General features: G+C 35.2%; 1 protein-coding gene across 6 annotated transcripts in view; it reads left to right on the forward strand.

Moving 5' to 3' along the window:
* Positions 1-981: 981 nt before the first annotated feature.
* Positions 982-19,136, forward strand: part of LOC106977308 (bifunctional heparan sulfate N-deacetylase/N-sulfotransferase 4) — a 382,499-nt gene continuing 364,344 nt past the window's right edge. For 4 of the 6 annotated variants that reach the window (XM_053217011.1, XM_053217016.1, XM_053217014.1 and 1 more), the window contains exons 1-2: positions 982-1,437; positions 8,229-8,356. The gene's annotated coding sequence lies outside the window, so the exon portion shown is untranslated. The other 2 variants (XM_053217013.1, XM_053217015.1) reach the window with 1 other exon arrangement.

Consider the following 19,136-nt stretch of genomic DNA (forward strand, 5'->3'; position numbering starts at 1 on the left):
AAGCAAAGGAGGGCAGAAGGGAGTAGTAACAGTCACATCAGTCTAAATAGTCTTTTTTTTTTTTAAGGTATCTCTTGGGTCTTTAACTTTTCATTACTCTTTTGCTATGAATCTTTCAACGAAATTATTATTCTGTAATCCTGAAGTCTTTTGGAAACTTATGCATGCCCATCAAAATAGGTTTCTCATTGCATTTGTCTGATTTGGGTATTCTCACTTTTAAGCGCACTCCTCAGATGAAAAATCTTATCTAATTGGAATGCTTCCTGTAAAGGCCATTGTAATTCTGGGACCATGGTTCTTAGCAAAGGAAGCAGGTGTGCCAGAATGTGGTGTGCTCAGTTCTTTGAAACTTGAGGATCCCATTTCTTTGGCTAAGCCTTGGGTCTCTTGGCACATACCTAAGATGGATGTGCCACTGGGTTGGGGATTTTATAGTATTTTACAGTGTACCTATCAGCACAGAAATTTTCTTGAGGTTAGCTAGTGACCCAGTATCAACCTAACCCATTCCATGACCAACTTATCCTAGCACAGGAGTTTACAGTTAGGTGGCAAGTGCTGTAATAACTTTTAAATGCTTGACACCTGGCCACCAATTTTGTGGCTTTGGCTTCTGACATTTGCATTACCAACAGACCTGTTATGCCTTTCAAGAGATGACTTCTTTACAGTGAGCTTTTAATACTCTAATTTATGCCTACTTAGATTTTGATATGCTGTTGATTAAAACAGTCTGGATTTCCTACCTTATATCCCCCGAAAGACCCCCCACAGCAGTTCATACTGTGCACTTACTCTGTGGCTTTGAAGTTACCTAAAGGCTGTCACTTTCCTTTCCAAAATTCAGGAGTACCAATTATTTCCCTTTGTTGAAACAATTCTCCCTTATAATAAAACCAGACTTCTTGTTTCTGAGATCCGTCAGATCCTCCCTGAGGAGTTTACCTTATTGATGAGATCGGCCACAAACCCAAATATTGTGGCCTACTAAGTCTCACCACGAAAATCTGGATTCTCTCACACTCCAATTTTTTATCCAGAAGGATTAAGGTAAACAAACTTCAAACGTTCAGAACGCAAAATAAGCGGAGCTAGAACCGAGAAAAGCTTACCGCAGATCCCTGGAGAGCAACGGAAACAGCCTGTGGGTCCCTCCACCTGCGTCTAGGAGCAGTACTGAGACTTCAGCAGCCTGCATCCGACCTCACCACTGAAACTTTCAAGTGGAAACGAAATAACTTTGTAATGAGTTTGATGTCCTTCATCCAAGGGAAAACAACCCGGGAGCTGGGAGCCTCGCGGGGCCTCGCGAGACGAAGGCCAGGGTTTGCCACCTCCCGAGGGATTTTGGGTAAGCGCGTTTCCTAGAGCGTGAGGAGAGTCGGCACAGAGAGCGGGCGTGATTGGCTGAGAAGCCCGCTTTTCTAAGCCAAGGTAAACTCAACTGCAGCCGAGCTGGAGGATTGTCTTTGGTGTGTGTTAGTTTTCTTTGGCCGTGAGGGTGAGGCTTTTCCCTAAATGTCGGCCGTGTCAGGTTTGCATTGGTGAAGTGGGCCTGGCCACAGGAGCCGCCTGCATTTTGTCAATACGGAGGACCTCAATCGGTTGTAAGGAAGTGACAAACTTTCATAGCAAGTCCTGTTTTCAGCTCCCCATCTTACCTCTGCTTCTTCAATGACTTAAGTTTCCAAGAGCTGTGGAAACAGTTATTTTTCATGTCAGCCATGCCCCCTGGAGGCATTGTGTTGTAAACTGGCGAAGTGAGAGCAGTGATTTGCTCTCTTGTTCTTTTTGACCTCATGGGGTTTTATATATTTAGAATTCCAACATTAGTGAGTTTTCATGAGGAGATAAATGTGACCTGTCAATCCTTTTTGTCTAAACAGAAGCTTCAGTGTCAAGTTATTAGAAAGGATATCATTCTTTTTTTTTAATGTTTATTTATTTTTGAGAGACAGAGACACAGCAGGAGCGGGGTAAGGGCAGAAACAGCAGGAGACAGAATCCCAAGCAGGCTCCAGGCTCTGAGCTCATCTGCACAGAGCACCGTGCTGGGCTTGAACCCACACCTGAGCCAAAGTCCAACTGAGCCTCCCAGGTGCCCCATAAGGATGTAGTTCTTAAGAAAAACATTGGTTTTGCGATATTTGAATATACATGATTGATACAATTGGTATAAATGTATCAAAAATACTTCTATGCATTTTATCTCATATAATCATGGATTTATCTAATGTATTTATCAATGGCCTATATATAGGCCAAGCAAATGCAAATTTTATCTTGCCTGAGGCTCTAGAATTGAATCCATATTTTATAAAAATCTAGCACAACAATTTGGATAATAACTGTATCATAAGGTTTGAAGCAACTCATAGTATATTTTTTATTATTTTACCTTATTACCATTATGAGCTATTCGTTCTTATTTAATGCTTCCTTCTTTAAGTGAAATGAAGAAAAAAAATTGCAACTGATTGATGCTCAGTTTAGCTGATTTCTAATTGAAAATTTAAATTTATGCATTATAACTAACAATTTAATTTAAAAATGAATTTCAGCTACATATTCATGATAGGGAAATATTTTCTAAGTATATATTTTTAAAGATTACTGTTGTCTTTTTTATTTTTTTCCTAAGTGACTGAAGCCATATTTTTCCTGAGAGCAAATAAGCTTAGACCTCAAAGGATTTTCTTCGGAAGTTAAATAATCCACTTAGGAAGTGAAAACCCACAATGCTCTAATGGAATTTAAACATAGCAAAACCTCTTCTTCCCCCATTCTATCATTAACTGGCATGAGGGATTTTTGATGAAGTTTAAAAGACTTCTTCAATAAATTCCCACAAGCAAGCCAAAGTAAGGACAAAGTGGTAATTTGAATTTTTGAGTTTTAGTTTCTTGTTTGATTTTATATAATAGTTCTGTCTTACTTTTAGCCAGTTTATTGTTTTCTGTAATTTGGCCTTTGAAATAAAACCAATATTGTTGTTTGTTCTAATATTAAAAGTCAGTAAGAAGGGAAACAGGAAAGGCAGAGTATGAAAATTTTAAAACAATATATCTGGAATTCACTGAAAAATAATCCTTTCTCATTAATATATGCAGGAGTGCCTTCCCAACCATAAGGAATAGGTTTCTGAAATTATTTGGTGGGAATATTTTCAGTTGTAAGTCTTAAGACTTTTTTAGGAGTATTTTCGTAAAATAGACCCAAGTGCCTAAAATAAAATGACAAAGACATAAGTACAAGATCAATGATGTGTTACATTTTCTTAAAATATGAATATCAGAGTCAACTATTTAATGTTTAATTACCTATGTTACAAGATAATCTCACCATAGAGCAGTAATAAAATGCTAGAAGTTTTCTTTTTTTAAAAAATATGCATAGTGAAACTTTATTTCAGTCTTATTCTGTTTTCTGAAATTACAGCTCAAAATCCTAGACTTAGCTCTCTGGTCTCAGAGCTATAAAGTCTTTTAAAGTAGAAAAAAAAATGAAATGAAATTTCAATAAGGTACTAATAAACAAAAAATATATTAATAAGGATAACTAAATAACATTCATACATAGTTCTAGGAGAAATAAATAGTTTGAACTATATACCATGCCATAATATTTTCTATTGCTTCTTACACATAGAACTCCTTACTTCCTAAGACTCTTCCTAAGACTTCATTCCTAAGACTAGTTTGAAGATTTGGCTTTTCTTTTTTCTTTCTTTCTTTCTTTCTTTCTTTCTTTCTTTCTTTCTTTCTTTCTTTCTTCTTTTTTTTTTTTTTTTGTTGCTGTTGTTTACTTTTTTTGAGAGAGAGAGAGAGAGAGAGAGCATGAGTGGAGGAAGGGGAGAGAGAGAGGGAGACACAGAATCTGAAGCAGACTCCAGACTCCGAGCTGTAAGCACAGAACCCACCACAGGGCTTGAACTCACCAACCATGAGATCATGACCTGAGCTGAAGTCAGTTGCTTACCCAAATGAGCCACCCAGGCACCCAGAAGATTTGGCTTTTCTACCAGCTTCTTTTAATTCTCCTGGGGTTTAATTCTCCTGCTCTACTTTCTACTTTAGCTTCTTAAGTCTTTCAACAAGGTCTAAGGTATGCTGTGGTAATAGTAATCCTAAATTTTCATTGGCTTAACTCAATATTTATTTTTGCTCACACATCACTGAGGATGTAGGAAAACATCTCAGAGCATCTGCCCTTATAATTACTCAGAATTCCAGGCTGCTCTTGAAATTATGGCACCTTCACATCAGCATATGTTTTCACAAACAATGAAGCAAGGAGGAGTTGAACTGAAAAATCTATCACTGACTTCCAACATAAGATGCCTCACTCTCTTCACATTAGATTGGCCAAAACAAGTCACATGATCAGTATTTAATTCAAGGGGATAGGGAAATGCAATTTTCTCCAATGCCCAGAAATACAGAAGGACCATATTTTGGTGAATAGTGGTAACATCTATCAAGATTCTTTGTTTAACTGCTATTAAATAATTTGCAAATTAATATAAATTAGAATTATAATTTTGAGGTTGTCTTAAAAGTACAACAAAATAGATATATAGAGTTTTGCATCAAGGAAGAACTATAGTAACTATAACTTTATCCATACTTCTGCCCTCATGTATTTATAAGTTCTAAAGTAGTTTAGTAGACCTATACCCCTTTCTATAAATAAGAAACTTGAAAGAATAACTTTTTAACTTCCATCAAGGAAAAATATTTTTAAGGGGTGCCTGGTTGACTCAGTTGGTTAAGTGTCCAACTCTTGATTTCAGCTCTGGTCGTAATCTCACAATTTATATGTTCGAGCCACTCATCAGGCTCCATGCTCACAGCACGGAGCCTGCTTGGACTTCTCTCTCCTTATGTCTCTGCCCCTCCTCAGCTTGCTCATTCTCTCTTTCTCTCTCTCTCTCTTTCAAAAATAAATAAACTTTAAAAAAGAAAAAAAGTTTTAGTTTCCTCACAGAAACTAAAGAAAATAAAATTGTATCAAATTATCTCCTTTGGTCTCATGATATCCATGTATTTTACACTGACGACTACATTATATTTTTCCTTGTGAAAAGAATTATACCAGAAATATTCCTGCATTTTTTTTCTTTCAGCTAATTTCCTTTTTTTTTTTTTCTGAAATGTTTTAGAGACTTGGAAAAAAACCTAGTGTGCTATTCATTGTAGTCATAATGTCTTCATTTTAACTATGCTTTAATTTTATCAAATTTGAGAGGATTAGGAGTTCCCTATACTGACAAACTTTTAAATAATTGACTGACTTACCCTCTTGCATCATGAAGGTTTCATTCTTTTTTTGTTTTGTTTTTTTAATGTTTATTTTTGAGAGAGACAGAGACAGAATGCAAGTGGGTTGGGGTAGAGAGAGAGGGAGGCACAGAATCTGAAGCAGGCTCCAGGCTCCGAGCTGTCAGCACAGAGCCTGACACGGGGCTTGAACTGACAAGCTGTGAGATCATGACCTGAGCCGAAGTCGGATGCTCAACCGACTGAGCCACCCAGGCACCCCAAAGTTTCATTCTTAAATAGATCATTCATATCAGCCAAAAATATGCTCTATATACCAGCATTATAATGTCCTCTGGTTGTTTCTCTAAGACTAGTGTCTAAATTCCCTCTTCATAGCCAAACTTCAAAAGTTGTTTATAGTCACCACTTCCTTACCTTTCATTCACTCATTTTTAGTGATATTTGCTATTGTTTTCTATTTTTATAAATAAAGAAAATGGAAGAAAGTAGTAGCTTTTTATATTCCCCTTATCCCAAACCAGCTTTTATTATTTTGTTGTTATTGGTACTACTATCACATTTTGATTTAAGAATCTATTGTTTCCAAAAACCACTGTGCTGTTCTTGTTCTATCTCAAATCAGGTTGGAATATTTGCATGGGTCTATTTCAGTGCCCTGGGTCTAGATCTAAGCTCTTTCCTCAGTACCCTTTGTATATGTTTTTGTCACACTAAATCCTCCTTGTGTTAGTTACTGCATCTTTTAGCTACTTTTTAACATCTAGAAGGCCCAGTCTTTAAACATTGTTCCTTTTCCAGAATGCCTTTTAATATTCTTGGTACTTGACTCTTTCATACAAACATTTGAATCATATTGCTAAATAAAATGTAAAATTGAGTGAAACAAACCACATTGAGAATTTTATTACAATTACAGTCTATCAGTTTAAGTTTATATCATAACAGTGTTGAATCTCTCAATCCTTGAAATAGTTGTATTTCTACCATTTTTTTCAGATTTGCCTTAATGATTTACAGTAAAATTTCATACTTTGCTTTCTATAAATTTTATACATTGAAAAAGATTTATTCCGGGGCCCCTGACTGGGTGGCTCAGTCAGTTGACAGTCTGACTTGGGCTCAGGTCATGATCTCACAGTTCAAAAGTCTGAACCCCGCATCCCTCTAAGTGCAGAGCCTGCTTGGGATTCTCTCTCTGCCCCTCATACTTTCTCTCTCTTTCTCTCTCTGTCTCTCTCTCTCTCTCTCAAAACAAACTTAAAAAAAAAAATTTATTCCTGGGATGCCTGGGTGGCTCAGTCAGTTAAGTCTGACTTCAGCTCAGATCATGATCTCATTGCTGGTGAGTTGAGCCCTGTGTAGGGGCTCTGAGCTGTCAGCTCAGACCCTGGAGCCTGCTTTGAATTCTGTGTCTCCCTCTTGCTCTCTGCCCATCCCACCCCCCTCTCTCTTTCTCTCTCTCTCTCAAATATAAACATTAGAAAAATTTTTTTAAATTTATTCCTTAAAAAAAGATTTATTTCTATTTTTTGTTGCCCTTGTAAACGATCACTTTTTATTTTATTTTACTAAGAAATGTGTTATTTGCTGCTGGATTTTAGAAATGAACTGATTTTTGTATTTTATTTTATTTTATTTTATTTTATTTTACTTATGTTATGTTATGTTATGTTATGTTATGTTATGTTTGTTATGTTATATTATTTTTAAGTAATCTCTACACCCAATGTGGGGCTCAAACTGACAACCTCAAGATCAAGAGTCATATGCTCTTACGACTGAGCCAGCCAGGTGCCCCATTTTTTTTATTTTTTATTTTGTATTTTTGTATCCTAAACTCTGTCATTAACTCTATTGGTTTAGCAGTAGATTTTGGGGAAGTTTTCTCTGTGGAGAATTACATCTTATGTAAATAATAAAAACTCCTTTTTATTCCTATATCTACTTTGTTTTTCCCCTGTCTGCACTGACAAGGACCTCATTATTATGTTTTATTAGGTATAATGATGGCAGGCATCCTTGCATTGTTCCTGATGTTAGAAGGAATGCTTTCAGTTTTTCTTCAATCAAGTGTGATATTTGTTAATTATTTTTGTACATGTACTTACTAAGTTAAAGAAAAGACTTTCTGTTTCTTTTGCTAAAAATTTAATACAGAATGAATGTTGAATTTGATTGCCTATTTTCCTTTATTTATCAATGTAATAAGATCCTTACCTTTTCATTTGTAATGTGTTAAAATATATTAATCACTCGAAGAATTTTGAATGGTATTATTTTCATTGAACTGCATGCCAAGTAAAGACCAGCTTCTGATTGTGAATGCAGAGGCTATTTTTTTCTCTACCCACTATCAAGGTCAAGATTTAAGTTTTTCAATCTGTATTTTTCTGTGTGGTGGCGTGTTTAATTTTCATTAAGCTGTTAAGATTCTGTTTTATGTGGTGTCTCCAATCCAGGTCTGCACCAAAGGCAGACTAGAGGCATGCCCTCCATGTCTTATGCATTCCTGAAAGTAGAAGCTCAAGGTAACAGAGTTTGCAGGAACTCTACTGAAAACTAGCTTTGGTGCTCTTGAAATAAATTTTTAGTCCCAAGATGGAGCCACTCCTGCACAGGTGCAATGTCAGCAAACCAAAACTTAGACAAACTTCATGCCCTTGTAAATGCTCAGCTTGAACACAAACACAATATATCCAGCCAGTCCCCCAACTCTAAGCCACTTTTAGGCATTTGTACCCCAAACAAGGCTGACTATGTGGACCCAGTCCATCAGATATTTTCTACTTGTGTCTTCCTTTTTCTTTGTTCTTCATCTAATAAAAGCTTCCTGCCCTCTGACCCATTTTGCAGTTCTCCAAAGAGAGACTGTCTATTTCATAAAGTGTTAAATAAAGTTTGTTTGTATCACCTAAATTGTTTTCTTTAATATTTTTTTAACAGTTTTTGGTGACAAGAAATGGGATCCAAAGCTGACTGCAAACACCCTTGGACCGAGGACATGCACAGGCAAGATGCCCAATGATCCCTTTGAATTTACTGTTCCTCCTCTTCTTATCTAAGAGCCTTGGGTAAGTCATCCGTGGATTTGAGCTATCTATAACTGAATTCATATAATATATTCCATTTTATGTCTGGTTCTTTCATTCGATATCAAAAATTTGATATTCAGCCTTGGTGTTCTGTATGGCAGCAATTTGTGTATTCTCATTACTAAGATATATTTGCTTTTACAGATAGGACAAAATATGTTTATTCATTCTTCTGTCAATAGTCTTTGGGCTGTTTCTAGTTACTAGCTTTTATGCATAATGCTTTTATGAAAACTCATATACGTGTTCTGTTGAATACAGTAAAACCTTGGATTGCAAGTAACTTGTTCTGCGAGTGTTCCACAACACAAGCCAACATTTCTAATAAATTTTAACTTGATAAATGAGTGATGTATTTCAATATGAGTAGTACATGATGCCAAATGTTTCATGATCACAACTGAGCCAATGGCTCTTCTTTCCCTCTCTCACTGTTGGCTTGTGGGTGATTGTCTCCCAGGCTCAGATGCTTGGTCTCAGGCTGCAGTGTTTGGCAGAAATCAGTGAATTTTCAGAACTTTGGAAGGTGTTCACACCTGGCACCAGTGTATCTTTTGTCACTTCAAGGCACCTATGGACAGTCCTTTGCTTTTCCATACAAGAATAAGTTTAGGAATGCTTTGCTTCATTCTGGGTCAGGTTGCCTGCAGATACAGACCCTTTCCTCTGCTGTCTTATTGCCAGTTACATTAAATACAGTATATGACAAGAGTTTATTAATACTGTACTATAGTCAACATCCGTACAAGCATATACAATGGCTCCCATGCAGAAAAAGGTTGAAAAGAAAGGCTGTAAGAAGGAGATGATTATGGTGGAAGTTAAGGAGGAAATACATCAAAAAGTACAAACATGGTATGGGAATGGCTGAAATTGCAAGATTTTATAAGACATCTACATCTGCATCTTGTCTGCAGAGGTGGAGCGGAAAAAGGCAGGAGAATCCCTCACTTCAAATGAGATTATGGAGATGTGTAAAATGTGGGAAACAGTGCAAAATTTTGTAGAAAAGCACCACATGAATAAGGTTTGTATCAGTGCAAGTGATGAATCTGTTGAAAAACAATGCAATGTCACATTTCTGCAAAATCCTCAAAAGGAGGCAAAAACAAGTGTCATTGGATAGGTTCCTTGTCAAAGCTGCAAGAAAGAAAAGGATTCCATTGAGCCAACAGACACCAGTGATTCCATTAGTGATAGTGAAATTCATCCTACACAATAACCCTCCCTCACACCAGCCATGAAGGTTTTCAAAGGTAAATGCAGGTTGATTTATTTATTTTTCTTTGTATTTTGTATTTTTTTTTATTATTTTGTATTATATCACAGCATTGTAATCATTTTTATATACATATTTTGGGTTGTAGAATTAATCATCTGAGTTTCCATTATTTCTTATGGGGAAATTCACTTTGATATACAAGTGCTTTGGATTACAAGTACGTTTCCGGAACGAATTATGGTGACAAACCAAGGTTTTACTGTATGTGTATACTTATCTGCTAGATATACATCAAAGAAAGATATTGCCGTGTCACAAAATAGGCATATATTCTGCATCAGTAGACATCACCAAACAACCTTCCTAGTTGGTTTTACTATTTATACCCCCACCAGCAAGCAGTATATGCAAAGTCCAATATCTTCAAGTCGTCACTGAAGCTGGGTATTATCTCTTTTGGATTTAATATTTAGAGGCTGGGTAATGATTGCAGTAGATTTTAATTTGCATTTCTCTATGGCTAATGAGGTAGAGAACCTTTCATACATTGTTTGGCCATTTGGATATCCTCTTTTGTAATGTCCATTCAAATTATTTTCCAAGTATTGTATACAGTTTTCTATTTTGTCCATTTATATGATTTCTTATATATAGTCTATGTAAGCCTCTAACAAATGTACACATTGCAAATATATTCTCCTACTCTGTGTGCTATCTATTCATTTTCTTGATGATAAACAGAAGATCTTAATGTAGCTCTGTTTATCATTTTTTTTCTCTAGAGTTTGTTACCAAGTTAAAATGTCTGCCTACTCCAAGATCATAAAGATACTCTCCTATGATTTCTTCTGGAAAATTTCTTTTTTTTTCCTTTGACATTTACATTTATTTTCCATCTGGAATTGTTTAATATAATGTAAAGTATAGAAGGTAAGACTGATTTTTTTTTCTTAGATGTGTATCCAGTTGACCCATGGCCATTACTGAAAAAATCATTCTTTCCTAATTTTACTATAGGATGAACATTGTATCAGGTCACTATATATTTTTGAGTTTGTTTCTATTTGTTCTATTCTTTTCCATTGGTCCATTTTTCTATACCTATACCAAAACACACTGTTTTCATTACTGTAGGTATGCATGTCTTGATTTTGATAGCATAAGTCCACAAGCTTTGTTATCGTCTTCTAGATTGTCTTTCCTAGTTACTTTTTGATGTTTTTTTTTAATTTAGATACAATCTGCATGTGCTTAAATGTTAAAATCCTATTTTCAGTTTGATGAGTTTTAACAATTGTACATATCCATTTCAGAATCACCCAAAACAAGATATAGAACATTGCAGTTATGCTCCCTGCATTATTTTGATGCAGATTCCAGGTTTCATAGTCAAAAGTATTTTACTATATATCTATAAAAGAAAAGCATTCTTAAAAACTAAACCATAATACCATTTTCAATCCTAAATGTGTTAACTATGATTCCTTAATAATATCTAATTGCAAAAACTTGATTTTGAATTAAAAACATACATACTTTCTTCCCTTAGAGGTCATGTTCTAGAGAGTTACAGCAAATACATGCAACTTTTCTCAAGATCGGTTCCACTGTGGTTGCAATGAAGATTTTTAAAATGTCTGTCCTGCCTTAATCACAGATAGGAGAGACAAAATATATAAAAACATTGACAACCGTAAATTGCTACATATATACATATATATATATATACGTATATGTATATGTATATTATATATATATGTATATATATATATAATTGTCTCCACTAACCTTTTCATTTTATATAAGCCAAACAAAAATTAAGGAGGTTAAATCTGCAACTTTTGAGTTCCTCCTCCCTTTCTTTCTTTCTTTTTTTTTTTTTAATTTTTTTTTCAACGTTTATTTATTTTTGGGACAGAGAAAGACAGAGCATGAACGGGCGAGGGGCAGAGAGAGAGGGAGACACAGAATCGGAAACAGGCTCCAGGCTCTGAGCAATCAGCCCAGAGCCTGACGCGGACCGTGAGATCGTGACCTGGCTGAAGTTGGACTCTTAACCGACTGCGCCACCCAGGCGCCCCTCTCCCTTTCTTTCTTGATGAAGCCACATCTCTCTCCTTGGGCAGAGGCATCTTTTTTGGTGATGGAGGACTCCTCTTCCATTCTGGCAGACCTCTTGTGAGAATATCTATCTCTCCTCTTTCTTTGACTGCTTTCTGATCATTGCTAAAATCAAGCTCACCTTATTTACCACACATCATTTTCCCATTCTGGCATCTCTATATATTTTTTGTGATATCAACATTTGCTTCTTTTACCCAGATATAAAACCCTGACGGTATGAGTGAGGGACAAGGCCATGGGGCTCTTTTCTCCATAATTTATGATGTTCGGGTTTTGCAGCATTTCTTAAGTCTGTAGGTTGATGTCTTTTGTCAATCTTGGAATTTTCTTGGCCATCATTAAATATTGTTCTGCTTTGTTCTCTTCCTTCTGTCCTACTGGTACTCAAATTAGAAGTATATTAGGTCTTTTTTTTCTTTCTCCTCATATGTCTCCCATCTCTTTTTCCTATTTTCTATCCTTTCACTATTCACACAGTTTAATTGGGATATTTCCTATTGGCCTTCACTTAAAGTCACTATACCTTTCTTTTGCTGCATCCAATTTGTTATTAGACTCATCTATTTATTGCTTAAATTGTAATTGAATGTGTAATTAGTAAAAATTATGTTGATTCTTTTATGTTTAGAGATTCCACTTCTCTAATGAAATTCTTCCTTATATTATTTATTTTCTTAAACTTAAATCATAGTTACTTTAAAGTGCATCCTTAGTAAATAAAATGTCTACGTCTAAATAAAATGGGTCACATTTTCTTGTCATTTATTTTTCTTGGTATGCTGAGTATTTTTTTTAATGATTGTGGGACATTTTGCATTAATAATTCTAAAGACTGAGTAATTTGTATTTTACTCTGAAGAGGATTCATCTTCCTTCTATTGAATAGCTTGCATGGGGATGAATACCTTAATCCAATCAAGAGCTGATCTACTCATCGTGTGTTTTTACTAAAGCCCCTTTCCTTGTTATGTCCTCCCATTTTATTTTTAATCTCTTCAACATTTTAAGGGTGTCAACAATTATTCCCTTTAGCTTCTTTGCTTTTTTCTCTCTGTAGTTTAAGAATTCAATAAATTCCCTGAAGAAAAATCACTGGATTTTTCCTCATTTCCCTATGCCTCAATTTTTCTGAGATCTTGGGCTCTCAAGTTTTGGCTGCCATTGTATTTCTAACCTCTACTTTTTATCCCCAGACTTAATAAAATTGCTGAAAACTCTGCTAGTTTCCATTTTCCTAGTAACAGCTCTGTCTCTCACTTCATAGCCTTTTTGCCTTCTCCAAGAATTGGCAAAAGCACTGTGCTTACAGCAGCTTATAGAAGATCAGTCTGTCTTTCCTTGCTTCCCTCAAATCGTTGCTAGCAATTCTAGAAACAGATTTTTCTTTTGCATTTTGGCTGGCCTTATTTTGTTGCAAGCTGCTCCCTCATATCCAGAAGCAAAAATTTCATTTAAGCCCTTTTAAGATTGTTACTTTTGATTTTTTGTGGACTGATCAGTGGCATGGAGGTAGAAAATTTAAATTTTTAAGTGGAAGTGAGGATGTTAGCTACTCTGTTGTCAATAAAATGAATTGAATTGCAGGGGAAAAAAATATGGCTACTTATAATTATTTTTACCCTACTTATTTCTTGGCCATGTTCTAGATAATTGAGACTGATATAAATAAGACAGACATTGGGGTGCCTGGGTAGCTCAGTCAGTTGAGTATCCCATTCTTGATTTGGGCTCAGATTAGGATCGCAGGGTCATAGGACCAAGCCTCTTGTTGGGCTCCATGCTGAGTGTGGAGCCTGCTTAAGATTCTCTTTCACTTGCCCTCTGCCCCTCTTCCCTGCTTGCATGCTCTCTACCTCTAAAATAAAATGAAATAAAAACTTTTTTAAAAAGACCCATATTAAGTCAACTTGTAAAATTAGTGAATAGGGATAATATAATAATACATATATAATATATAATAATATATATACAATAATTCTACGTAAATACTTTATAATTCTCTTTTTTGTTTTCATTTGACTATATTAATATATTTTCAACTTCATGTCAAAACTATTTAAAATAACTACATATATTTTGATAACATCAAAATTCAATACTACTTCTTATACTTGTTTTTCTTTAAATTTCTAAATATTTTCTGCCTTCTCTAAGTCCTGTCTTGATCATAGCCTCACTTTGTAACATTCTCAATGTCCCAGGATATGGCATAGATATGTAGGTAATTTATTCTAATTTTCTCTTCTTTTCATTGACCAACTGTTGAAACACAGTGTCCTGTTCTAGGTCAAGCTCAAATTTTACTTCTTTTTAGGACCTTTACTGTCCTTATATAAGCAATATAAAAGGCATCAGGCTCATATACACTCATTGAATTTGGGAGGGGTTGCATTTTTGGACATGATCTTTTTAACTAGATCAGTTCTTTAAGGGGCCCTCATAGCATGATCCTCAGAGGAAAAAGTTTACCGCATAGTACGGGTATTTGGGGAACAACAAGTAACTTACAACTGCTTTCATCATATTTTCTTTCAACTACCTTTTATTCAGTTCTTTGGCCATAGTGCCAAGTTGCTCTAAATTTCCTGATATCTTTCATATTATGAAAGTCCATCTACTAACCCTAATTTGTATGATAATCTGTGCTATTTATTTTCTCAATCACTTTCTGATAGGTCTTTCAACATCTATATGACTTCCACTTTAATATCCTGTGTGATACACCTTTTATTTATTTTCAACAGGTTAAATGCATCACTCACTTTCCTCTTGTCAGGCATATGAGTCAAAACTTAATCAAAACAAAAAAGAAATGGCAGGGGTACCTGGGTGACTCAGTTGGTTAAGCATCCAACTCTTGATCTCAGCTGGGGTCACAATCTCACGGTTCTGACTTTGAGCCCCACTTTGGGCTCTGCACTGACTGTGGAGCCTGCTTGGGATTCTGTCTCTCCCTCTCTCTCTGCCCCTCCCCTGCTCACTCTCACTCATGCTCTCTCAAAAAATAAACTAAAAAAACAAAAGCAAACAAACAGGCAAAAAAATAAATGGCAGATAAACAGATTATAGTGGTGTAAACCATATTTTATAATAATCATAATTAAGGATAGCAACTTAGAACAAATATTGACTGAGAGATAAAAACAGAATAACAGTCAAATAAAATCACATATTGTACTATAATAAATTGTTCTGTTTTAGTATATGTGAAATTATCATAAGCATTTCAGAAACAAGTAGCACTATAATAAACCAGCACAGTGACATAAATGACACATCTATGTACAATGCTTGGCATATCCATCAATAGATGCTCAACAAACTTCAGGATGTTATTTCATTCTCCCTTAGGTAGAATTAAATGCTTTCTCAATTTATGTTCATGGCATTTAAATATATTCTATTATGACACTAGCCTGGAAGATCTATGAATTCAGGAGTCACAACTAACTTGTTCTCCCCTGCATCCAAAGTGCTATTTAGTATCTGTCATGGCATATTTTTTAAAAACAGTTATTTAGTTTTGAGAGAGAGAAAGACAGAGAGACAGAGTGTAAGCAGGGGAGGGGCAGAGAGAGAGGGAGACATAGAATCTGAAGCAGGTTTCAGGCTCTGAGCTGTCAGGACAGAGCACAATGCGGGGCTTGAACTCAAGGACTGCAAGATAATGACCTGAATAGAAGTCACATGCTCAGCCAGCTGAGCCACCCAGGCACCCCAGCATATGTGTTAAGTATTTTTCCAAATAAATGAATCAACATTCAGCATTTCTTCACTTAATTAGGAATTCCCCAAGCCTAGAAAGGGCTTGATAACAATGAATATCCAACTAATATTTATTAAATTCATTATTTCAGATAACAAACATTTATTTAGTCTTTATTTTCTGCAATGAACTGTACTAAACAAAATGAGAATTACTGAGCAAATTGAAAATATATTCACTACCCTCATGTCTGCCTGTTCTCTTCCTTCCTAATTCCATCATCTAATATTTTTCTGTGTCAAGAAAAATAATTACTGAGAAGAGTAGTGTAAGAAGACTATGAGATAATATTAATGCTCCTTGAAAATAATTTATGTTTAAAACTTTTATTCATCTCTAATGCTAGACGTAATCCTCTTTTTTTTTTTCAGATTACTCTTCCATTAACAAAACACAAGTTCAGAGGATATAAGTATTTAGAGAGTGCTTGAGAAGATTGAGTAGGCAAGGTCCCAATTTGCATTATATAGTTTTTTTACTCCTAGGTTATTCCCTTTGTATACAAATAGTTACAGACTCTGCTTGAAAGAAGACATTTTCAGTAATTCAGGGATGTGTGTTTGTCACTCATCTTGGGTGGGGATGTCTGGAAGAAGTAAGAAATGAAGGAAGAATCATAGTAAAAATGACAAGAAAAATATGTTGAAAATTCAGTTAGGATTTTAGGAGATATGAAATTTAAATGCAATAATTTCCTGATTATTTTAAGTTAAACCTCTCATCTCTCACTCAAATTCTTTCTTTCTCTTGTCTAAAATGTTTTTATTTGAGTACAGTTGACACACAGTGTTACATTTTAGATGTATAACAGTGATTCTACAAGTCTGTATGTTATTATGTTACACTCACCACAAGTGTAACTACTATCTGTAACCATACAATGCTATTACAATACCATTGACTATATCCCCTATATTGTACCTTCTTTCCCTGTGACTAATTCCACAACTGGAAACCTGTATGTCCCACTCCCCTCTACCCATTTTGCCCATCAACCCACTCTCCTCTCTGGCAACCTTCAGTTCTCTGTATATATGAGTCTGTTTCTGCTTTTTGTTTGTTTATTTACTCGTTTGTTTGGTAGATTCCGCATATGAAAGAAATCATATTGTATTGGTCTTTCTCTGTCTGACTTATTTCACGAAGCATAAATACCCTCTAGATCCATCCGTGTTTTTGCAAGTGGCAAGATCTAACCTTTTTTTATGTCTGAGTAATATTCATTCCAGTGCGTGTGTGTGCGTGTGTGTGTGGGTGGATGTATGTGTGTGCGCGCGTGTGTGTGCGCATGCGTGCTATCTTCTTTATCCTTTCACCTTTTGGTGGGCACTTAAGTTGTTTCTATATCTTGACTATTCTAAATAATGCTGTAATAAACATTGTGGTGTGTATATCTTTTTGAATTAGTGTTTTAGTTTTTGTTTTTTTTTTTTTAGGGTAAGTGCCTAATAATGGAATTACTGGATCATATGCTATTTCCATTAATTTTTTGAGGAACCCCTATACTATTTTCTGTAGTGGCTGCACCAACTTATATTCTCACCAACAATGCATGACGGTTCCTTTTCCTTCCCATCTTCTCCAGCACTTGTGCTTTCTTGTCTTTTTAATTCTAGCCATTCTGATAAGTATAAGACATATCATTGATTTGGTATAGGTTTTGATTTGCATTTCTTTGATGAGTAGTGATGTTGAGTATCTTTTCATATGTCTGATTACCATCTGTATGTTTTCTCCATCAAAATACTTTTATGTCTTTAAGCATAAGATCTGTGTCTCCGTATTAAAAACATGAATGTATGGTTGTTACCTAGAGACAAACAGTAACTATGCTGAAGAACATCTTTTAAGCTTACATATACAAAATATATAATATGTATTGTTTTTATTTAAAATAAAATACCGACAATGTAGATTCTTTTGAATTATATTTATATAATATGTTCACGTCAACACATAAACTTTTACCACATTTTTAATTAGCAATATATGATTCTCATATATTTGTTCATATTCAAGACTTTTCCTTTAACTAGAGGAGTATTATATAAACAGGTCTACATTAGAAAATAACTTGCAGTTTTGTGAAGGAGGTATTACATAAGTAGAAACTGAGAAACTGGAAATGAGGTAAGATTAGAAAGGTATTTCACAGGCAAATCTGATAAAGTTAGTGACAGACTAGATGCTAGGGATGGGGGAGACTGAGGAGGAAACAATGGGGTTTTTAACAATGTGGGAGCCAAGTAGAGCATAGCAATGAGTTTAACCAGAATAGGAGCCACAGATATGGACAAATCAGAAGGCATGACATGCCTCCAACCATCACAGAGTTGAAAGAACCTGAACAAAGTAATCCAAAACACCAAAGGGAATGAAAGTATGTTTTTCACAATCATATATAAAACTCAAGACTGTCTACTTTTTATATTGTTCTTTGAAAACACATAGTAAAATCCGTAATATCATAGAATGCCATTAATTAATTTATATTTATTGAATTTCTATTTTCCCATTTAGTATCCCTTCCCAGTGCCACTCTGATTAGAACAAACAGTCAACAGTACCAGAGGAATTAGAAGCCCTGTTCTTCAGGGGCATGTGGAGTCCCTTATTTTGTCAAATTCAACAGATCCTCTTGACTGTTCCTTGACATGTGTGATTAATTGCCAGGAGTCACTTTATTCTCAGCATCTCCCTCACCCGTGTTGCTCAGGCTCTGCTCTCCAGCTGCCACATCGCATCTCTCAGAAGAATTGAAATATGCCTTTATATTTAAATTTAGTCCTTGTGATCAGGCAGAACTTGTCACATACCTGCCATCCTCACCTAATAATAGGCAAGCGTGAGTGAGTACTAGGACTCCTAGTGTATATTTAATACACTATCCATTGCGTGAAAATACTGATGTGTCTCCTGGAGCCTGCATTGATGCATACATTTGTTTTCTGTTATGCCCACTCTCTGCCATCTGACAGTTCATTAAACCCAGTATTTGGTTAGGTAATGTTTGCTATTCTTTCTTGTGTATTTACTTCAAATTGTAATAATCAAATTTAAAAACACCATCCAACTTTCAAGATTCTTATACATAAAACTTACATAAAACAAAGAATAGTCAGATAATAGAAAGGCAGTGAGGGTAAAATCAATAGTTAACTAATTTTAAATGGTACTTCAGAGCATCTTATTTTTTGTATTTTGGAAAAAAAAACCTTATATTTTAAATTAGCCACCCTGTCTTGGGACAATTTCAAGAAGCATGAAAAATGAAGTGTTACTAAGATTCAGTCAATGCTTTAAAATTTTCTATTAATCATAGATAATAGACATAATAATACAGATAATAATACAGGATGCTATCAATGCTTTGTATTTGGCACAGATACCTTTATTTAATTCCAAATTAGAAACAATATTCCTAATTTTCAAGATGCTCATTAGGTTTCCAAATTAGAAAATGGTATTTCTCCATTTTTTAAGTTTGTATGTACGTGTGTACGGTTGTATGTATGTATGTATTTACCCTGAGAGAGAGAAAGAGCACGCAAGCATATGTAGGGGTGGGGTTGTAGTGGGAAGGGGAAAAGAGAAGAGGAGAGAATCCCAAGCAGGCTGTATGCTGACAGCACAGAACAGGGCTTAAT

Source organism: Acinonyx jubatus, chromosome B1, assembly GCF_027475565.1.
Source record: "Acinonyx jubatus isolate Ajub_Pintada_27869175 chromosome B1, VMU_Ajub_asm_v1.0, whole genome shotgun sequence".
Taxonomy (NCBI): domain Eukaryota; kingdom Metazoa; phylum Chordata; class Mammalia; order Carnivora; family Felidae; genus Acinonyx; species Acinonyx jubatus.